Genomic DNA, 25891 nt, shown 5'->3' on the forward strand with positions numbered 1-25891 from the left:
AGAAGAAAAAATAATAATATCATGCCCAAAAAAGGAATATGCAAATACCTTAACCGCCGAAATAAAAAAACTGAATACCGATTTGGTGGTAAATGAAATTCAAAAGAAAAGACCAAAAATAATAATAAAAGGATTAAAATCCAATCTTACTGAAGACGAATTAGTTTGCGGAATAATTACCCAGAACGAAGGAATTGAAGATGTTTACAAGGGAAGTGAAGACAACAAAATCACACTTATAACGGAGATAAAAAACACAAACATAAACGAAAAGCAGCGCCAGTTCACTAGCTACATCATGGAAACTAGTGGCAAAATGCGAAAAAGTCTCCTTGCACTCGGTAAACTAAATATACAGTTTCAACGAGTAAAAATTGAAGATTGCGATCCACTGACTCAATGTTTTCATTGCTGTATGTTCATGCATACGGCTAAAAGATGCCTACACCGAACCAGCCCTCCAATTTGCCCACACTGCATGGGCGACCACATCCTTTCAAAATGTCCGGGAAGAGAAAAAACAGTACCAGCATGTGTAAACTGCACCAGACAAAATTCTAAATATGGAGAAAAAAACACCACGGACCACGCAGCCAACAGTATTAGGTGCAACTATAGAAACAAAATGATGAAAATTGCGAGGGATCGCATCGATTACGACTAATGATGCATATTATTAATTACAAGTGTAACGAAAACCTAAATAATATGCACAATATTTCAAAAAAATATTACGAAAAGCCCGCCCGCAAAGTGTTAACACGCAGTGATAATGTACAAGCCAACACATATAATATTATAATTGCAAATGTGAAGTGTATTCCCAGCGCCAACATTATTGTTAATTTTATTACTACCTCAAAATGAACGACTTTATAATAAACGCAATAGATAATACATATAAAATAGACGAAAGGATTTTTGACACGGTAAATAATACAAACGATTTTATAGATATAAAACCTACAGCCAGCCTAATAATAATACACATGAACGTTAGATCTTTGGAAAAAAATTTCGAAGAATTTCTAATAACTATTAAACAATTAAATAGACTTGACTGTATAATATTATCAGAAACGCATTCATCGAGTGAAATTAATTATAATATACCGGGCTACTCGTACTATGCAACAAAATATAAAATTAACAGAAATAGCGGCGTCGCCATATTTGTATCAAATATTTACGCTGTCACAAGTGTAAATGAAATAATGGTGAGTAATGTCAATTTATTAAACTTGGAGATAAATTTTATGAATTATTCATTTAATATCATTGCTATTTATCGGACACACTCTTCTGCTATAACCACGTACATAGAAGAATTAAAAAAAATATTACAACATCATAGAAACAAAAAAACAATACTCATCGGAGATATTAACGTAAATATCGCTAATGACTACTCCTCTAACGATAAAGATAACTATTTAAATATGTTAGCAGAATTAAATTACATTTCATGTATAAATTCATACACCAGAAACATTATCGGACAACGACCATCTTGTATCGATCACATATTAACAAACACCAAAGATATACAAAATATATCATCTGCGGTAATTAAAACAACTGTAACGGATCATTTTGCATGTATATTTAAATATTACTACAAACATCAAAACCTCCCATTACCAACCACAACGGCCGTTAATAATACTGATAAATACAACTATAATATTAATATAAATTCTCTCACTAAAATATTAAGTAACGAAAAAGAATGGCAAGAAATATATCAATGTAACGATGTAGAAGAATGCTGCAAAATATTTGATAAAAAACTGAGTTTTCACATAAATGCTTGTAGAAATATTACATCTAACAAAACATCTTCAAAACTAAAGCCAATCAAACCATGGATAACTCATGGATTAATCATCTCAATTAGACACAAAGAAACACTCTACAAACAATATACAAAACAACCGGAAAATATAACATTACAAAAACATTTCAAAGCTTATAAAAAAAAACTTACATATCTAATAAAAAACACAAAGGATGACTACTACAAACAAAAACTTGAATTATCTGGAAATGACAGTAAAAGGATTTGGTCCATCATAAATGAAATTGTCGATAAAAAACATTTAAAAAATAAAACAATCAACAGTGTAAACCATAATGATTCAAAAATCTGCTGTAAAGATAAACCTCTAGAAGCCGCAAATGTATTTAACAATTTTTTTGCTAATGTAGGAAAAAACCTCGCTAAAAAAATCCAACAAGGCCTTACCCCAAATGACCCAAATACTACAGTAAATAATGAGCATAAATTTGAATTATTTCAACCGACAACACCAGAAGAAATTGAACAAATTATTTCAGGTATGAAAGGAGGTTCTGCCCCTGGTTTTGATGGGGTCACAATACAAACACTGAAATGTATAAAATCACAAGTATCAAAACCATTAACTCATATAATCAATACAAGTTTTCAAAGCGGAGTTTTTCCATCCATGTACAAACAATCTGTAATTATACCAATATTTAAAACCGGCAATCCGGAAGAACCAACCAATTACCGCCCTATTTCTTTACTATCAAACATTGCAAAAATATTTGAAAAAATTGCCAAAAAAAGAATAACTCAGTTCATAAAGATTAATAATATAATTCACGAAAACCAGTTTGGATTCATGGAAAACAAAAGCACAAAAGACGCCATTGCTAAATTATCTAGTACCATACAAGACGCTTTAGACAAATCTTTAAAATGTGTTGGTATTTTTTTTGATCTCCAAAAAGCCTTCGACAGCATATCTCATGTCAAACTAATACAAAAATTAAAGATCGTGGGTTTTAATGACACAGCATTAAGTTGGCTAAAAAGTTATCTTCACCAAAGAACACAAGTAGTAAAAATTAATCACGCATCTAGTCTACCACTCACAAGTGATTTTGGGATACCACAAGGTACTGTTTTGGGTCCATTACTTTTTATCATGTACGTAAACGACATTTTTAAACAAAACCTCAGTGGAACAGTTATATCTTACGCAGATGATACAATTATCATAATTAAGGGTAATGACTGGAAAATTGTAAATGAAAATGCAAATAATGACATCCAAATCCTAAAAAACTGGTTCGATACAAACCTACTTACAATTAACGCAAAAAAAACAGTTTATATACCATTCACAATAAATAAATTCAAAACTTACCCCAACATTCATATAATAATACACAACAAAAAATGTAACAAAGATGTTTGTAATAAATCATGTACCATACTAAACCAAACAACTGAAGTAAAGTACCTCGGTGTAATTGTAGACCAACATATGAAATGGAACAGACACATATGTGAACTTGTCAAGCGCATTAGAAAATGTATCTATATATTCATTAGATTAAGAAATGTTCTCAAGCTAAACAACCTGAAAAAAGTCTATTACGCACTAGTCCAATCATTACTTCAGTATGGAATCATTGGGTGGGGAGGTGCATATGAAAAAATTTTAAGCTCTGTAAAAGTGGTACAAAAACTAATTATAAAAGTAATTTTGAAAAAAAAACCAACATTCTCTTCAGCATCACTGTTCAAAATTTTCGAAGTACCAACAATTGAAGACCTCTATAAAAAAGATGCAATATTACAAATATATAAAGAAACTGTAATAAAAAAACTTAAATTTAACTCATCCTTAAGGCATAATTTTAACATCCAAATTCCTCTATTTTCAACACAACAAATGCACAATAATTACATTTACAAAGGCATAAGATATTTTAATAGTCTTCCCGAAGAACTGAAAAAAATACCAGATTTTATTTTATTCAAAAAAAAGGTCAAATTTATCTTTAAAAAAAATTAATATCACCTATCAAATGTTATAACTTCAATTCATGTTACAACCAAAATTAACGTCACAATCCTCTTTTAAGTTTATATTTATTGTACCGTATTTATGTTAATAAGTGATATAAACATGAAATAATTGTCAAATAACTCCTACGCCAAGCTCAAGAGCTAGCACTCTTCATTGGAGTAGAAATTCAATAACTTATGTTTTTCACTATTACCTATGATCATCTAATTTTATGTAAAATGTAACAATGTTATAAGTTAAACAATAAAAAAATAAAAATAAAAAATTCATTTGTTTCTGAGATAAACTTGGTCCATGTAATAACACGGCTAAACTCACGCCAGAAAAATAAATTCCTAAAACACAAAACGAGCCAGCGACGAACCTCGCCGGCCACGCGGTCTTGTAGCGCGTTATAAATAGAGCGCTCACATTTGTACCGGCCTCTTTCGCTTCAGACCCTGGAACCGTCAACACCTGCTGTCCGCTCTGCCTGACCCGCTTCGCTACCTGGGACCAACACACTGTGTTTGATTTCAACCCGGTTCCCCCCCCCCGCTCCACTTCCGCTGTCTACTGCAACTGCCTGCTGCTGAGCTCGCTGCTCACCGACAAGCCAACGACGCCCCGACGTCACGGCGCCCCTGCCTCGGGCTTCACTGAGCCTTCCCAACAGCCAGCCTCGGAGAGGGGATCTGCCATTGACTACTGAACCAGCCAGCGCCCCGCAGAGCCGTTACCGACTGAGCCTGGAGGGATACAAGAAGTTGCACCCGCAATAAAACCAACCGCTTTTATAAAAGCGTTCTTTTCAATATGCAAATTACAAATGTCGAATATATCGTCTTTCTCAAGACGCATTCATTTATGCAAACATACAAGAGTCGATATTCCATGGATCGAGGGGACTGAACGTTGCCGACTGAGCCAGCCCGCCTGCCAGCCCGCCTGCCAGCCCGCCTGCCAGCCAGTCCCGGAGAGCCTTCCCTCCAGCGTGCGGTCCTGCTCACTGGCCCAGATGTCACAGAGCCGTTACTGACTGACCTTGGACGAATACAAGGAGTTTTATCCGCAATAAAAACAACCGCCTTTATAAAGGCGTTCTTTTCAAAAGCAAATTACAAATTTCGAATATATCGTCTTTCTCAAGACGCATTCATTGAGGCAAACATATTACAAGAGTCGATATTCCCTGCATTTTTATGATATTTTAAATAACTCTGTAATGGTTCAAATGAAATACCTCAAGTGCTTTATTTGAATCATTACACAGGACAAAGGTAAATGTGTGCCGGTGCTTATATTTTTACAGTTTTTTCTTGTGCAGGCGACACGTCCCGTACATTGTTATTGGGTTTATAAAAACAGTTTATTTTAAGTTCTGCTGTGTAATTATTATTACGCGTGACAGCTGTTTCGCCCTCTGAAGGCATTATCAAACTGTGGGTAGCTCACTTACAGACGATACATTTATATTATAGCACTGTTCAGAAGATCATCCCATCTCCGAGTGTAAATCCCTGGAACTGCCACCCAAATGCGCTAACTGCAACTCAGCTAACAAGAAGAAAGAAATAAACTCCTTGACCAGTAAAATGAATGAAGTAGACCACCGAACAAACAGCGAAACATGTAAGTTCCGATCTTACATGCTTAAATTAGCCAAAGAAAGAATTAACTACGACATTGAATAAAAATCTTATAAATAATTTTGTATAATACAACCGAAAATGTATTAAATGGATGATTTCTTAAGTAACGAATTAGAGTCAAATATTAAAATTCAAGAATATGAATGTATATGTACCGATTCGTGTAACAAAATTATTTCTAAAAACATCAATGATATAATTATTATGCACATAAACATCCGTAGCGTTCAAAAAAATTTAGATGAATTAATTCTAAAAATAAATAATTTAATTAAAAAACCGGACTTTATAGTGTTATCCGAAACATTTACGAACGCTGAGTCACCGTCTTATAACTTACCTGAGTACAACTATATTTCTACCAAAGTAGACATCAATAAAAATTCCGAAATAATAATATTTGCAAGCAATAAATTTAGTATTGTTAACATAATAGAACATCCAATACACTTAGTAAACTGCATCGAAGTACATTTCAAACTCGGCAAATCCATATACCATCTAATAGCTATCTATAGAACGCATGGCTCGAGTATTATTACATTTATTAATGACCTCAAATACATATTATTAAAATTAAAAAATAAACTTTGCTTCGTCGTAGGAGATTTTAACGTTAATATTAATGAAAAAATAGAAAATAATAACAAAAATGAATACATCAATTGTATGACTGAACAAAATTTTATATCTTGCATAAATAAAAATACTAGGAAAATAAAAGAACATACTCCATCTTGTTTAGACCACATTTGGACAAATGTAAACATTAAAGATCTTCACAAAATAAAATCAATTGTTTGGAAAACTAACATAACTGATCATCACTCATGCTTACTTCTGTATAATAATAATATTAAACATAAAAAACATAATTTAATAACCAAAAAATCAACAATAGATATGACTATTCTCTCTGAAAAATTAAAAAAGGAAGATTGGAATAAAGTTTTAAACAGTGATGATACTGAAATTTGTTCGACTAACTTCGAAAATATTATGTCACAACACATTAAAAATTCGACAACTGAGATAACAACACACATAAAATCAAAATTAAGATGTTTAAAACCTTGGATTACCAAAGGACTTATTATATCTATCAGAAATAAAGAAAAACTTTACAAAATAACTTTAAAAAATCCCCAAGATGAAAAAGCATATATTTTCTATAAAAAATATAAAAATAAATTAACATCTTATATTAAAAAAAGTAAAGAAGAGTATTTTAAAAATAAAATATTATCTTCAGAAAATAACCATAAACAAATGTGGAAAACTGTTAATTTCGCCATAGAAAATACAAAAAAAACACAAAACATTAAGTACATTGAACATGATAAAAAAATTATAGATGCCAATATACAGCCTAAACAATGTGCAAACATATTTAATTCCTTCTTTGCAAATGTTGGGAAAAATCTTGCGAAAAATATTCATAAACCTTCAAACCAAGAAAACCATAAAAATAAAAATATACAGAAACGTAATATACTTTCAATTTTTGAAACAACAACAGAATGTGAAATCTCTAAAATAATAGAAAATATGAAAGGAGGTTCGTCCCCCGGTTTTGATTCTATTACGACACACATGTTAAAAACTATGAAACCTCACTTAATAAAACCTATCACTCATTTGCATTTGCACTCGTATGGGTAAAAGCGGGACGAGTATATATACGCCAAACCACGGAATCGAGAGCTATACATATCACCTCTGAGAATATCTTACTTGCACTATGACTCACAAATGCAATCATACCCATACTACCTGTATCCCTTTTCAAAATGTTAATCAGAGTGTTCCTATATTTCATGATATTTCTATTCCTTTCAAAAAAATACTACAATATTGCATTGTTCAATCCCCAAATAAGCACGATGTCAGACATTTCAATTAATAATTTAATTATTAACATCGTGGTGCATTTATATTACCCACACATTATCAGGAAATTCTTATATGACAAATTTACAACTACATCATTGTGTCTCTCTGACCCCGCTACTTTACTTCCTTATTATAAGAAATTACTAGCTAACCCTCAATTCACCACTAATACCAATTGCAATTTTTATTTTTACCATTCGAAGAACATGAAATGGCTAATGTTTTCTCACAATTTATGTATTACAATAATTTATGTATATTATTTTATTTCAATAACTGAGCAACCAAACTTATGTACTCTTTGTTCACACATCAAAAACATAAATTTACCATCCCAAATTAATATTACCGTGTGGGTTTACTTACAGATAACTTACTCTAAAAATGATCCAACATTCTTTTGAAATTCCCGATGAATCTATGCTCACATGCAATAATTATGTAGTTGATAATCCTAAAGACATAAATAAATACTGTTGGGAATCGTACAGTCTAAAAATTGTACACCAGAATATACGAAGTATTACCAATATTGATGATCTTCTCATATTTCTTGACCAACTTAAATTCACATTTGACATATTAGTTTTGACTGAGTGCTGGATTAATGAATACTATACCTCCAAAGAAATACAAAATTACACTGAATACCACACATCTATAAAAATAAATAAATCCAGTGGAATTGTTATCTATGTCAGGAACGAAATACAAGCTCAAGTTGACGAGCTCGCTTTATCACAAGCAAATTGTCTAAAAATAGTACTTAACAAAAATGTGTGCATATTTGCAATTTATAGATCACCATCTTTCAACAATATTGATACCTTTCTTAATTCACTACATTCCATCATTAACAGCACAAACAACTCAGAACATCAAATAATCATTGGAGACCTAAATGTCAATATAATCTTAGACAATCACCGTCAATGCGATGATTATTTATGTTTTCTGAGCGAAAACGGTTTCACTCCAACAATTAACACCCCCACTAGAGTACAAGGCACGAGCAAATCCTGCTTAGATCACATTAACATAAAAAATATTAAGTTCATAGACTCGTTTGTCATACACACAACAATTTCAGACCATTATACCACGGCGCTCGGTCTAAGAAATAAACCCTCCTCTGCTGCTAAAAACAAATATACTTCTTGAATAAATTACAGCAGCCTACTCGAGGAGCTACGTACAGAAACGTGGCATAACGTACTAGATCAGACTGACACTAACCAAGCAATGGACGAATTTATTAAGAAATTGCAATTCTACATATCTAATAACACTGTCAACAAATGTATCCCAAACAAACAATTTAAACTCATGCCATGGATCTCCCCTGGCCTTGTCAAATCTATTCACAGACGAAACCAACTCCACAAAATTGCGAAAAGGCAACCAGATAATATTTTACTACAAGAACAATATAAGAAATATAGGAACTTGTGCAAAAAATTAATTAAAACAACAAAAGAAAAATTCTACAAACAATATATATACGAAAACACATTAACTCCGAAACGTTTCTGGGATATATTTCGAAAAATCACCAAAACAAAAAATAATAAGTCGTCATTCATACAATCATTAGACACTAAAAACACAAACACTGCTGACCCCAAGGGGATGGCTAATTTTGCAAATCATTATTTTACTTCCGTAGGAGCTTCACTCGCTAACAAAATACTCGATAAATGTAAGAAAACTGAATCCAATCTAGCCAACATACCTTCAACTGTTTATAATTGTAAATCAGATGAAATTCAAACTACGACTAATGAAGTAATGAAAATGATAGATGAACTCAAGACATCGAATGCTTGTGGGCCAGATAAAGTGTCAACAAATTTGCTAAAAGTGTTGAAACCACTTATAGCTAGTACTATTGCATTTATCTGTAATCTTAGTTTCAAATCAGGCATATTTCCGAACCACTTAAAAGAATCAATTGTCATACTGATTCACAAAAACGGAGACAAATCGGATATACAAAATTATCGGCCTATATCTCTACTAAATTCAATCTCAAAAATTATTGAGAAAATCGTCAAAAATCGTCTTAGTCTCTACCTAGAAAATTATAAGATCCTTTCCAAGAACCAATTTGGCTTTCGACCTGGTTTAGGAACAGAAGATGCTATTGCTAAACTGACTGATATTATTTCCAATAATATTGACCAGGGAGTTAAGTCCATCGCTCTCTTCCTTGATCTGGCAAAAGCTTTTGATACCATCTCGCATAAAATACTTCTGAAAAAACTACAGGCCATCGGCATTCGGGGACAGCTATTCAAATGGATGGATAGTTACTTAGCGAACAGATACCAAAAAGTTAAAATTAATGATACAGTTAGCGATCCCGCCCTTATAGAATTTGGTGTACCGCAAGGGAGTACCCTAGGACCACTTCTGTTCAGTATTTATATAAATGATTTATGTAACAGTAATCTCTCCAATCACATCATAACATTTGCGGATGATACTGTCTTAATATATGAAGGAAGAAACTGGAATGCTGTACACAACAAAGCAGAAGACGGTATTAACCAGCTTAAATATTGGTTAGATTATAATCTTTTGACTCTCAATTCAGAAAAAACAAAATTTATACGATTCAGTGCGACAGAAGCGGGCCAACCCAAAGAATTATACAATATTTTCATACATAAATGCATCGAATCAACTAACTGTAATTGCTATAAATTAGAATGCGTGAACAGTATAAAATATCTCGGTATTGTTATCGACAAACATCTTAGATGGGACGGACATATAGACCTTGTGACTACTAAGGTTAGAAAGCTGACGCATATTTTTATGCCAATTAGAAATATCCTATGTCTAAAAGATTTAAGACTCATTTACAACGCTATGTGTGGGTCACTATTAGACTATGCATCATTAGGCTGGGGTGGATGCGCAAAAATGGTTTTAGACCACTTAGCAAAGGCCCAAAAATCCTTACTAAGGGTAATCATGAAAAAACCTTTTAGGCACCACAGAGATTCACTATTTGAAGAGTTACGAGTTCTAGATGTCAGACAATTATACATAAGGAAAATAATTTTGAACACTCATAAAAAACGTCATCTCTACCCATCTATCGACCACTGTCACGACACCCGACACTCACGGAGGAATCCAATCGTACCACCCACAACCAAAACTTCACTTGCTCAAAGACATTTTTCATTCCTAGGCCCAAAATTTTACAACTTTATACCTGATGCGTGGAAAAAGGAAAGCAAAGGTGCTCTTCGTAAATCGATCACTGTCTGGCTTCACCAATTAGGGAGAAAAGAGTGTGAACTCACACTTTTCCAAAAATAAAACAAACAAAATATCAAACACATTAACCTTTTCGTCCCGGAGAGAAAAAAATCACATAAGATCCGAAGGGGGGTCACTAGAGACCCCAATTTGTTTTGCTTATTAAAGGATGTTAATGGCATAATATTGTGTAATTTGTTTTAGTAATAATTAGGGGGGAGTATATTCGAAGTGTTTCAGAAGTCATTATCAAAATATTTTCATAAATAAAGTCGTAGTTAATATTCTAATGAATTTAGATAATAATGCGCCTTTTTCCATACAAAACAGGGAAGGCGGGCCGATAACGAGCATAACTCCTCGATTCTGAATGTCGACTGGCGATTGGCGATTACAGCGTAGCTAGTTTGTTGCACAGGGTGGTCCGTAAATGATGGATCTATTTATAAATACATATTTTTAAGTTTTAAAAACCTACCACTACTAAACTAGGTACGGATGTTATTTCGAATATTATGGAATATTTAGATGTTAGTGAAGGTTATAATTCCTAATTTATGATATTATGTAGTATATTTACATTTAGGGTCAAATCGTAGTGTTTGCCTTACCATAAATAATGGGTTCGTTTGTATGTCGAGGGGTTCGAAATACAACGAATTTTTCGAATATAGTGAAAAAAAAGGTATTTTTAGAACTTAAACGTGGAGTAAATTATATTTTACTGTAACCTCAGATATTCCTGTTTTTGATTTTTCTATATAAAACACCACAACAGTCCCAACTGCTCCTATCCAATCCTCTGGAACCAGTGAGACTATGGCATTCCCAAATGGGGTATGTTGGAGTGGCGGCTCGGAACTTTTAGGTGTACTAGAGTTTTTTTTATTTTTTTTATAGTGAATACCTCACAAGAGTCCCAACTGCTCCCGTCTGGAGCCAGTGAGACTATGGCATCCCCAATTGGGGGATGTTGTGAGGTTGAAGGTAAGTGGGGAAGGGAAAGAGGAAGGTGGGGAAGTACCTGGCTATTCAGATCTAGTCACTAAACACGGCTAAAGCCATTTGGAGCAACGTTTCAATTCTGAATGGTGGTCTTACACCAGGGCGATACTTTTTTATTTATTTTTTATAGTGAATACCTCACAAGAGTCCCAACTGCTCCCGTCTGGAGCCAGTGAGACTATGGCATCCCCAATTGGGGGATGTTGTGAGGCTGAAGGTAAGTGGGGAAGGGAAAGAGGAAGGTGAGGAAGTACCTGGCTATTCAGATCTAGTCACTAAACACGGCTAAAGCCATTTGGAGCAACGTTTCAATTCTGAATGGTGGTCTTACACCAGGGCTATACTGATAGTATCTTCCACTCTGGAACGTGCCGCAAATAGACTATATATTATTTTAATTAATTAATTGTGAAATAACACAAATCAATCAAATAAAATTTGAAAGAGTGATAATATTACAATTAATAGTAGACCCAAAAGTCACGAGCCGGTACTGGTATTTTGTAAGGCTAAAGGTAGTGGGGAGGGGAAGAAGATGGAGAAGCGGAAGTTGGGGAAATAGCTGGCTATTCAGTACTGGTCACCAAACAAGGTCAAAGTTATTTCAAGCAACAACCTAAATGAATTCTAGTCAGTAAATTGTGAAATATCACAAAGATTAAAATTTACTTGCGCGCACCGGGATTTGAACCCGCGACCTCCAGTTTACTAGTCTAGAGCCTTACCCTTCGACAACGGATGCTGTAATATTTATGAAAGAAAAAAATATATAATATCAAGTTGCAGGGCGGTAGATGCTTTCAGTATCGCCCTAGTGAAAGACCACCATGTAGAATCCAAACGTTGCTTGAAATGACTTAAGCCTATATGGTAACTAGATGTGAATATGCATGTACTTCCACCTTTGTCTTACCCATATCCTCCCCCTCGCCATCCCCACTATCTTCAGCCTCACAAAATACCCCAATTGGGGATGCCATAGTTCCACTGGATAGGACTGTTGGGGCTCTTGTGCGGCTTTCACACAAATTAATTAAAACCATAGAATTTTATGATCTAATTTAAAACATTGGTAAATATGCCGTAAGAAACTGCAATAAATACATGCCGACTGATTACATAAATTCTAATATTAAAAGTACAGAATAAATATTTTACAATCCTGAAATAGATATTAATTTATAAACACCATTTCATAAGTAGGTGTGAATGAACTACTTACCAGTCTGAAGATGCCCATAGCAGGGCGAAACTAGTCCGGTTTTGCAGAGAATTATTTACCACGAAAATTAAGAGAATTAGCAACTATAACCCAATATAAAATTTAACAGACGTTTGCGATAGACTTTTTAACCATATAGTACTCTGTTTTTATTCAAGTTCCTTCAAATTACTTAAAAATGTATACAAAATATGTGTCTCTTTCTGACCGATTTCTTTTCCATGTGAGAAACAGAGACAGATATAATTTTAATGTTGTCTCTAAACATGAAACATTTACCGGATGCAAGCTAGACAGGCCGATCTTTGTCCGGCAAGTGAACATTTTAGCATCGCAAAAGGAAATACCAGTAGTGCAGTGTACGCGACCGGGAGTTAGCCCTTTCCATAAAATGCAACTTTTACGGTCCAGTTCGTAGCTCGCTGGATCGTTCTCGGTGGTGAGCGGATAGTGGGGATGGGGACGGGGGAATTTTAGCCGATGCTACGAAGCTGAGGTGCGGGGCAGGGGACAGGAATTTTGCCGGAATATTTTACAAATTATTTAATATCTAAGAAACTAGAAATAAAATATATATTTTTTAAATGCAGATCGATAACCAAATAGTTTTTTTAGGATTAACTAAATTACAGAGTATGTGGTGTAAAAAACAACTTAGATATAGCATAAAACTCTCGTTAGTGTAAGTGTGTTCCCCCCGTCCGGTACGGGAGTGTTAAGAAAACAAAAAAACAAACAAAACTAAACAAACCAAACAACAAGTTAACATCAGTTAACCTTATAACTTTTTGCTTTTAATCTTTTATAATAATATTTTCTTTTAATGTATCATTATTTTTTAGTTATATATATATATTTTTTTTTTAGTTATGTATATATTATATTACTTTTCTTTTTTTTCCTCTTTTGTTTTTGTTCTTACAAAATATGTATGCGTGCATGAATACTAACTCAATTTTGACTGTCCTAAAACGGGAATTCCTCCTAGTTGGGCAGTCAAAGCATTTTTTATCTACATGTGTCATTGTATCATCACCTGTACTAAATAAATAAATAAATAAATAAAAAAATAAATAAACTTAAGTTTAACAAATGGAATTTTTCCAATGAACTACAAAACTACAATAATCTCACCTATTTACAAATCTGGAGATCCACATCAAGCAACGAATTATCGCCCAATATGTCTTATTTCTAATATAGGAAAGATCTTTGAAAAAATAGTAAAAAAACAATTGGTAAATTTTCTAGATAATTTTTTTTTTTTTTTTTACAGTAATACCGCACAAGAGTCCCAACTGCTCCCGTCTGGAGCCAGTGAGACTATGGCATCCCCAATTGGGGTATGTTGTGAGGCTGAGGGTATTGGGGAGGGGAGGGAGATGGGGAAGAGGAAGGTGGGGAAGTACCTGGCTATTCAGATCTGGTCACCAAACACGGCTAAAGCCATTTCAAGCAACGTTTCAATTCTGAATGGTGGTCTTACACCAGGGCGATACTGAGAGTATCTTCCACTCTGGAACGTGCCGCAAATATACTATATATTATTTTTAATTAATTAATTGTGAAATAACACAAATTAATCAAATAAAATTTATTTGCGCACGCCGGGTTCGAACCCGCGACCTTCGGATCTGTAGTCAAAAGCGTATACCACTAGACCACGCCGGCCGTCAGATAATAATAAAATATTACAGAAAAACCAGTTTGGCTTTATAAAATCACTCAGCACACAAGATGCTATTGCTAACGTAACTTCATTCATTTACGAATCATTAGATAAAGGTAAAAAAAAATGCGGGTATATTTATTGACCTTAGAAAGGCATTCGATAGCATATCCCATGAGATGCTATTAAAAAAATTGAATAATATCGGCATAAAAGGCAACGCGATTAAATGGATCACCGACTACTTAAAAAACCGTCCTCAAGTAGTAAAAATCAATGGTGTTAATAGTGATCAAGAGATTACAAGCTTTGGAATCCCCCAAGGTACAGTGCTTGAACCAATTCTATTTACTATATATGTAAACGATATTTTTTTTCAACCTTTACACGGTCAAATTACGTCATACGCCGATGATACAGTATTAATAATAAGTGATAAGACTTGGGAAAATGTAGAATTAAAGGCCACAGAAGACATCAACACGCTCAAGAATTTTTCCGACACTAATTTACTGTCACTTAATAATGAAAAGACATTTGTAATTCCATTTGCAATCCATACAAATGATAATCCTAAAAATTTTAACATTATCATACATAATAATACTACAATTCACAGCCAAAACTATTGCAAATCAAACTGTACAGTACTAAAAACAACAAATAAAATTAAATATCTAGGAGTAATTATTGATAAAAATCTGAAATGGAAGGAACAAATATGTGAAGTAGTAAACAAAATTAGAAAATTAATATATATATATTTTTAAGAATTAGAAACTTTCTGTCGATAAAAAATCTATATTTAATTTACTATGCCTTAGTTCAATCCACTTTACAATACGCTATTATTAGTTGGGGATCCGCGTATAAATGTAACCTTCTTCCAATTGAAATTATACAAAGAACAATTATTAAAATTATATTAAAAAATCCTTTGACTACCCAACAGAACGCCTGTTTGAAGAATTTCAAGTACCTACATTTAAAGACCTATATATTAAAAACTCATTAATCCAAATTATAAAAGAAAAAGATAAATATCAATTTTTAAATGAAAGCAGAACGCGACTTAGACATGTTTTTCTATGCCCAAAACTAAATACGTCTTTTGCACAACATCATTATACTTACCAGGGAAGAACTTTTTTCAATCGTCTACCAGAAGAAATCAGAAGCATTAATGATAAAACCCGAATACTGCTCTCTGTCAAAAGACACTTTAAAAATATTCTGAAAAAAAAACTACTGTCATTCAATTAATCTCACAAATATCCTTAGTTTTCCATAACTTCCTTTCTCTTTTAAATTTAATAAATTAATATATTATCCATCACTACTATCAACAAAAATACTACAGCAAACATACATTTATGTAAAAAAAATTATTTAAGTACTAACTAACAACAACATTTATGTACACTCCCCTTCCATACACAAGCAAATGCTTTCAATGGAAGAGTAGTAAAAAAATACAAGATGTAAAATGAATTATGTACCATGTAAACTTATTATTAAAAATAAAAAATAATTACAAAAAAAAAAAAAAAAATATTTCTAGGTAGGTATTTTATATTATTTCTAGGTAGGTATCAGTAATTGAAATTAATTTTTTATTATTTTATATTATTTCTAGGAAGGTATCAGTAATTGAAATTAAATTTTTATTATTTTATATTATTTCTAGGTAGGTATCAGTAATTGAAATTAAAATACCTACCTAGAAATAATATAAATGTATCGTCTGTAAGTGGGCTACCCACAGTTTTTTTTTTTTTTTTTTTTTATTATCAATATAAAGTTTCTTTTACAGGTTTTTTTTTTCTATTTCTGTCTCACTAGGATAAACCTGTGTCGAGACAGACGTATTTGATACATTAAAAATGTTTACATATTTTTTGATACATTAAATATTTCACTACATTAAATGACATTGTGAAAAAGATAGAAAATAATAAATAATAATAATAAATGATACATTTGTTAATCAGCATCTAGTTGGAGTACATACTTATGTAGGGATTTTTATAAAAAAATTTATCATGGATCTGTCTTGGCTGATGATCCAAGATTTGATGTCTGTTTTATATTTCAGAAAAAAATCGTTCAGTCTAATGGCTAGTGGGAGAGCATTATATAGCCTTGTTGCAAAATATCTAAAGTTTCTCTGGCCAAAAGTTGTTTTAGCGAAAGGGATTTGTAAGAAATTATGTCCTTTTGTTCTAGTATCACGAGCAGTTTGGATATTGTCAAAAGTAGTTTTGTGTTTGAAGAGGTATGTTAGTATGTTTTTGGCATAAAGTTGCCTAATGTCCATAACACAGATTTTCCTAAAGATTTCATCCGAACTGCTTGTGATTGGTAGTTTGAGGATAATCTTTATTATAAGTTTCTGAGCTTTAGATATTGGATCAATGGCGGTAGCGTTTGCTCCTCCCCATGCTATGATACCATACTCTATTAAAGATTGACAAAGTGCATAGTAGATTGTTTTGAGCTGGCTTAGGTTGAGAAAGTTGCGAGTTTTTCTAAAAAAATAAATGAATTTTCTAAGTTTGTTTGCTGTAGAGGTAATATGTTCTTTCCACTTTAAATTGCTATCAAAAATAATACCTAAGTATTTAATTTTAGTTACCTGTTCTAAATAAGGGCAATCACATATTATCGGATTTGTCAGGTTGCAAGCACAAATTTTAATTTGATTTTCTGGGTTTCTTAAGGAAGGATTAATACTAAATTCAATGTATTTGGTTTTGGTCACATTCATTGTTAGTGTATTATTGTTTAACCATCTTTTAACCACAGTTATGCCCCTGTTAGCTTTTATGTATACATCATTCCAATTGCTTGATTTGAAGAGGAGAATCGTATCATCAGCGAAACTTACAATTTTGGCATCTATTTGAAGATTACATAATTCATTTATGTATATTAAGAACAGGGTAGGACCTAAAACACTTCCTTGAGGCACGCCGTAGCTAATTGGTAATTGATTGCTATTGCAGTTGTTGATTTTCACACTTTGCTTTTGGTTTGACAGGTAATCGCTAATAATAGTAAGTTCATCACCATTTATACCAATATTAGATAGTTTTTGTAAAAGTTTAGAGTGAAAGATAGTATCGAATGCTTTGCACAGGTCTAAGAATATTGATATGCATTTTGATCCCTTGTCTAAGTTTTCATTTAGAAAATCGGTAACTGTTGCCAGGGCTTCGGAGGTGCCTTTATTTTTCCTGAATCCAAACTGGTTGAGTGATAGTATGTTATTTTGTTCAAGATATTCAATTAGTTGATTATTAATAGTTTTTTCAAAGACTTTAGATAGTGAATTTAGTAATGTAATTGGACGATAGTTCGTTATGTCCGCTCTAGAGCCTCCTTTATGTATTGGGATTATGATTCCGTGTTTTAGATTGTCGGGGAATCGGCCTTTTAGGATGCTTAGGTTAATAAAATTTGCTAAGGGAGTGGTTATTTCTGATACAAGTTTTTTTAAGGCAATATTTGATATATCGTCCAAGCCAGTTGAAGACGAGTTTTTTAATGAGTTTATGATCAATCTAGTATCTTCATTTGAAATTTGTTTTAGACTAAAATGCAAGTTGTTGGGCAAATTTGTATTACAGCTTAGTGAACTGGAGTTGGTATGGTTTACATCAATATTTTTTGCAAGTTGTTCACCTATTTTTGAGAAGTATTTATTTGCATGATTAACAATAATATCGGGATTACTAGAAAAACTAAATATTTTATCATTTACTTTTAGTTGTTTTAAGTCATTCGTAGGATTAGGTTGAGAGTGGGTGGCTTCTTTAAGTGTTTTCCAAAGTTTTTTAGGATCATTATTACAGTTTTCTATTTTCTGTTTGTAATATATCTCTTTAGCCTTTCTTATTATTTGGGTACAAATGTTTCTATATCTTTTATAAAAGTTTCGAAGTTGTATATCATAAGGATTGTTAATAACGTTTTTGTGGAGTTTGTTACGTTTACGGATAGATTTAATAATAGTGTGGTTAATCCATGGCTTAATTGGTAAAATATTATTTGGTATATGTTTTATAATTATGTTTGTATGTTCGTTAATGGTAGTCTGTAAGTAATTGATAAAGTACGTCCAGGCGTCTTCTGGATTTATAATGTTAAGTAATTCTGACCATGATTTACTCATCAGAGATTGACGAACACAATCATAATTGATTTGAATGATTTTTTTCTTATTTGTTGTGTTTTTATGTTTGTCTTTTCTGTTGCATGTTTGTATGGAAAGAATAGTGGTGTAGTGGTCGGTAAGTGTAGATTCATATACAATAGATATTACTGGGCAGTTGGATTTGACCATGATGTGGTCGATGCATGAAATGGAGTCTAATGTAGCACGTGTAGGAGTGTTTATGGTGCTTTGGAATCCATGGTAAGTGAGCGTATTTAAGTATTCTTGGCACTGAGGATGTTCGTTTGTGGGCAGAATATTTATGTTGAGGTCACCAGCAATAATACAATTTTTAATATTACATAATTCAGTTAAACAGTTATTAATTGATTTTAGGAATGGTGAAATATTATAAGAGGATGGAGAACGGTATATTGCTAAGATACATGTGTCATTTTTGAGAGTTATTTGCAAACAGTTTGCACCGCTGACTTGGATTTCCTTGACAGATAAACCAATCAGGTCAGTTCTGGTATAGACAACAACTCCATCATTTTGTTTAGTATGTATTGAAGTGCTGTAGTGATCATACCCTTTCAAAATTTTAGGAGCATAATTTTTTGGTATCCAGCATTCAGTAAGAATAATTATATGAAAAGAGGTTCCAATATTATCAAGTTATAGCAAGAATTCGTCAAAATTCTTGGAAATTGATCTAATATTTTGCTGTAAGATTTGAAGAGAGGATGAGTGTGTTTGTAGTACATTTTTACAGAATTTAGGATTTGACGTCCTATAATTGGTAATACATTCCATTTTTAATAATATCCATTACAGTAAGGGTTTTCTCTAGAATTAAAAATCTACAATACCATTTTTTTAATGTCACTTTCATGTTTGACTTGAATGATTTTTTCCCCCGGACCCTTACGAACGAGTAATTTATTGGCTTTAAACCACACAAATTCGAATTTTGTTTCTTTAGCCTTTTGTTTTGCTTTCCACAGCAATTCCTTATAGTAAGGCGTAAGCACTTCACTAATATAAATAGGTGATTTTGGGTTAAGTATTTTGGCTGTATTTTTGAAAGATAAGACCATATATGGTTGTAGAAATTTACTTGCAGTTTATCGGGGGCGTTAGTTCTGCGGTCCTGGGTCCTGGTCACAAGGCGTAGATCCTGCTGCAACAATGGCATACCAAGGGAATTGGCTACCCGAAGAACGGCTTCAGCTGGTTGTTCTCCCGGCCGCAATTCAACACCCGCCATTTCCACACAGTCGCAGAGATTATTTTGTTCCATAGTGGCTAGTCTGGTTTCCAGGCTTGAAATTCTTAAGTCATTCTTTATATTTATTTCACGTAAGGATTGTGTATCTTTTTGTAGGTCTTGTAGTACTTTAAAATTTGATAACAGATCTTCATATTGATTACTTATAAATTCGTTGCTTCTCTTCAGTTCCTTAATTTCGTCTTCGAACATTTTTTTAAGTTCAGTGACCTTTTGGTCAAAATGTTTGGTCAGACGAATAAAGAGCATATCATCATCGTCGGTATTTGCAGCCGAGGATGTAGACGGTGATCCTGGTCTGATTAGGCATTTTGGGCATTTCCAAGAAGTTTTATTTTTTTCTGCCATTTTTTTGTATTTGGAATCAGAGATATTGAGGCAATTATTGTGAAATGTTATTTTGCACTTGGTACACGTGAACATATACTCATCTTTATTTATTGGGTTGAGGCAACCTTCACAGTTAAACATTGTGGTTAATAATCCTCAACGCCTAAAAAATAGTTTTCCGCAAAATTTTAGCACGAAGCGATCTCACTTTTGACCAATAGCGAGATAGGTATATTGTTTTGAATTTTGTTTAATGTCAAAGTAATTATGGACACTGATAATATGATCCTAAATTTCACTTAGATACAATCTTAAAACTTAAATAGGTGTTAACTTTTCACTTATCAATATGGGTAGCCACAGAGTAATTTTTAGACCGTTAGGTTTCACCGTTTTACACACGATTGCAGTATTAGTTTCACTATTTTATCACTTGACTATTTCGATTTTTTTATACTTAATTTGTTTATCACATTTATATAAGCAGCGCGAAACGCAGTGATGACACTGTGAGTAGAGTTTGACACTTTTTTGGTTTTATTACAGTGATTTTGGTGATGTTTTTTAGATTTTTATGTAGAGCGTTTGACAGTCGACTTGTAGGTAGGTAGGCTGAGATTGTTTGATAATGCCTTCAGAGGGCGAAACAGCTGTCACGCGTAATAATAATTACACAGCAGAACTTGTTTAAAAATAAACTGTTTTTGTAAACCCAATAACAATATTATTGAATATATAAAAAAATTAAATAATTGTTAGTTATTGAGAGGATGGTCAAATACTTCCAAAATGAATTAATGGATAGTTATCGAGAGGATGCTAAAATACTGCCTTAATTGAAAAATGGTTAATTATCGAGAGAACAGTGAAATACCCCTTAAATTAAATAAGGCATAGTTATGGAGAACATGGGGAAATACCTTCTAAATTTAATTACGTTCTTTCGATTTTATGTCCGGGTTAAATCTTCCCCATAGGAAAAACTAAACCCTTCCACACACTTTTCCACAAATGATCATCTAGTCAATCTACATTATGTAAGTGCATTATATAAACATAGTAAATACAAAACAATACAAGAACAACACGTCAACTCAGAGATCAAATGGGAAAATAATTCACCGACTCCAGATATTTGCATATCAGAGGGTTCGGCTCGGTAGAACTCCTAACAGGGCCTGTAAATCCTACTGATCCCTCAATATAAATATTTTATAAATCTATAATTAAATATTACAATTTGTGGTTTTACTCATTAAGTTATTGCACTGCATAAAAAGTCAACAGATGCCACACATAAAAAAAAGATATATTTATCTAAGACACTGTCTAGATTAAATTTAGTTCGGGTTGAATCTTGCGATCATACATTAAGATAGCTGCCAGTAAAAATGTGCAGTGAGAAAATGAAAACAAAGGAAATGATTTTTCTGTTTAAAATTTTCCTTTGAGAATCGCTAATATTGTCTTCAAAAATTGAACATTACAATTTGAGGTTTTACTCTTTTAGTTATTCAAAAAAATAAATTTAAAAAACCTTCTAAATTAGTAATAAGTTAGATCCATGGTTAGTAATAAAACAAATCATTGTAGAAATATTTGATTTATTTGTAATTTATCAAATTATTATTTACCATTAGAAATATTTGAAATATTTGGGTGATTTTTTACACAATCGGCGCCATACTAATCATCCAATTTTTATTATTATTATTATTAATTTATATAACTAATAGTTATCGAGAAGACAGTGAAATACCTAATAGTGAAACAGTGGATAGTTATCGAAAGAATGGTTACATAACCCCTAAATGGAATATCTTGTTGAAAAGAATGGCAATGAAAAATTTAGGACAAAAACAATAAATATTTACACACTTTATAAATGCCTGTTTTTCGTTGTGGAAATTAAGTAAACAAATATTTAGGCTATTACTTCATGCTATGGGGGTTAGCCTGGCTAGCCTGTTTGCCTGTTAGATGTAATTGTGGTTTAATAAATTGGTACTTAGAATTAATTTAATCCCCACTAATTTGTTTTCTCAGTTTTTTAAAGCGCACATTATTAAAAAAAAAACTGTTTTAAAGAAATAAAGGTTAAATTTATTAGATTTAATAATACTTTGTAATATTATAATATCTCTTTTAGACCCGAGCTTTATCGACAAACAGTTTTTTTTACTGTAAGAATATATAAAAAGGTAACAAAATAAGAAAAAATAACATATAGCAATACTCACAATTGTGTCTCAACAACGCCAAAATAAAGCATCAGTAGAACAAAATATTCGGTAAGTTAACAAAAATTATTTGCGGTGAAATTTCAAGAAACAGTTGACATCTTCTGATGATATAATTAGACATCAAATTTTATGAATTTGGTGCGAAATCGCTTCGAACATCCCTCTAGTCATGTAATATATAATTTATACAGCTAATAATATTTTTCAAGTAGCTAGCCATGTTTGCAATCAATCGAGTCCGGTCCCAAACCTGAAGCATCTGCACCATCCTAAATTAAATATTGAACTTACCCTCATAATAAGGAAGTTGAGTGAAAAATATTTTGACTTATAAAAAATATGTTCATGTAGATCAAAAAATATCGATTCTAAATATATAAATATATTTCTATATTATTATTCTTAGAATTAGTTAAACGTTCTTGAAAAAGCATTCAATAGCAATAAACTGTATACGCTCCACGATTGGTCGAAAGAATTCTGACGTCACATGTGTCGTGACTTGTACGTACAACGGATCACCTATGGTGCATCTCTTTCTATTACATGAGAGATGGTCGGTTTAGATGAGAGAGGTGTATAGGCCAAACGTTTATTTGTCGTTGAGTTCAAGCTTCCAAGTAAGTATATTAAATTATTAATTGTGTTCATTTGTACGTTACGATAAATATAATACATTTTTACAGTATAATAATCATTGCGAATTCTACCCATCTGACATTTACCAGGTATATTTTATATACCTTTTATATAAATATTTTTCAGTCAACTTCCTTATTATTCTCTACTCATTATAATATATATTATAATGTGGTGATGGCTTTTAAATATTTCATCTTTTGTTTACCATATAATAAGGCACTGCTGAAAACCAGCTGCATTCTCGGAGAAACTAATAATAGAGATAGAGACAGAAAAAAATAGCTCCCATCTATTGTCAAATATATGTACGTATTTGTTGTTATTATTATATAAAATGGATTTCTAAAGATATATATTCGTATAGTGCTTTATAATAATATGTTGTTTATTGCATCGCTTAGAAGTTTTTATTATTATACATGTCACATTACATGTGATACACTTTAGGCCGCCGCCCAGAAAAGTCTCACAGTGAACTGGGCTGTAAACCGTTATTTTACTTTTGGTCTTTACTTTTCTGCGCGGCGGTCAACAAATAGCGATGGCAATACCGTACCGGGTGGGAGAAGTAAATATTCTAACTTAAAATATTAATTTAACTATGAAATCTTAATCAATTTTCTTTTTTTTAATAACATCAATTCTAATAGACGGTTAACATTGGTAAAAAAATTACTGGAATTCCTTATTGAAGAATTAATTTTTTTTCCATACAAAATGTTTAAGCGACGTGGTTCTTACAGTTTGAATGCCGTAACACCCACACCCCGCCTCTTACCGCTCGGATTCCGCTAGTTTTGGCGGGCTTAATAAAATTCAAACTTTGAGAATTAATTTAACTATGAAAACAAACTTTAAAAAAAATATACTCGTATTTAAGTTTGAATGCGAACATTGATAAAAAAAAATAAAAAAAATGGACTCAACTTCCTTATTGTGAGTGCGGGGTCCGAAAGGGTTATATTATATAATGTGCGTACTTATAAAATATTATATTAAGAATTTATTGAACCCTAATTAGGTACGTTTAAAAAGTTTAAGAAATAATTTTTTATTCGTATTCTGTACTTTACATTTTTCTTGGGTCTGAAAGATAATATTTTTTTTTATTTTAATACTGGGTCTCTTTCAGACCAAACTTGACTAATTCCTTTTCTCGACACAGTCTACACGGTATGTCTAAAGATGACATCGATCTACGAAGAGCGTCGTTTGGATTTATTTAAAACATAAGTTAAAGACATTTCACAAACAACATCAATTAATTTCTTCAATAAATACTGACGGAAAGAAGCTTATTTTCTTTTACAAATAAATTTATTACATCAGTTAATGAAAATTTATTTTTTTTGAAGGAAACAAATACTTGGAAGTGTGACATTACATTATACTAAATGAAAAAACACTTTGTGATACACCACTTTTAATGAATCATTACAAGACAGCCAAAACCAGGTTTCGCTTAGGTCAGCCTTTGTCGGGCTTTTTTTTATATTTGTATCTCTTTATGTCACCAATAAGGTGACTCCCTATTTACTATGTATTTCTCACTCTGACACCGTATTATTTTCATATATGCCTATATTTGATTATAATTAGTTGATATATGAGCCCAGCCGAAGCTTGGGCTAAACGAAACCTGGTTGGCTGCCATGTATGGAATCATTCAGTATATTTTCTATTTAATAAATTTGTTCGTTCCAATGGAAACAATATTTTACATCAATACAAACAACACTTTACGTAAATTTTTGATGTGAAAGATCTTTTGGCGTGCCTAGGGGGGTAAAACGTGTAGAAAGCGTTGCAAGCCGCTGTTCCACGAAACGACAATTCATTCGGCTAGATTTGTGACTCGTCGACTCTTTCCACCCGGCGCGGCTTCCAAAACTCTGTGCGGGGAAGGCTCTTCGAAGAGAAAACGTTGTTGGGTGTTTTGTTTCCCTAGATCTAATCTCAAATATTTGTCTTCATTCCAAAGCAAAGTTTGTTTTAAGGCTTTTTTTTCACTTAAAATCATCAATATTTTCTTATGTAATCTGTAGTGTTTCTTTATTGAAAACGGTTTCATTACGGTACAACTAATGATGCATACTTAACCGCATTGTATAAATATATGCTTTTAATTTGTAAAATATTTCTTTGTGCATATTTTAATAATAATTAAAAATTTATGATCAAAAAAATAAACACTCCCTAAAATAAAATAATATAATTTGGATGTTTCACATCTGCCAGGCGTCCCGTGACTGCTATTTTAAGTCTTGCGTCTTTTTTATAAATAATATTTTACCAATATTTTTTGTATTTTTATAAAACGCGTTATTTTATTACGTGTAAACAGCTTTGGTTAATATGTTTACAAAATAAAATTCAAAACCTACCAAATTCATCTCTTCTTTAAAATAAAAGCCGAGTAATAATTCTTCTTATATAATGTCGAGTTTTTCTAAAATAATAAGGTTAAGTGGAATTTTAATAATTTGCCTTTATTCTTCAAGCACTTTTCCTAGAGGAACCCATTTACCAGAGGTACTGTTATCGAGTTTTTTTACTCAGATTTTCCAAAAGCGTAAGACGTTGTGAGGCTGAGAGCTTATACATCTTGTATTCGCAATAACTACGAGAATAATATGTTGACGGATATTGAAAAGAGAAACATAAACCGTTTGTATATTATGCATAACCTTA

This window comes from Hesperophylax consimilis, chromosome 7, assembly GCF_061612785.1.
Source record: "Hesperophylax consimilis isolate HC1 chromosome 7, BYU_Hcon_1.0, whole genome shotgun sequence".
NCBI lineage: Eukaryota > Metazoa > Arthropoda > Insecta > Trichoptera > Limnephilidae > Hesperophylax > Hesperophylax consimilis.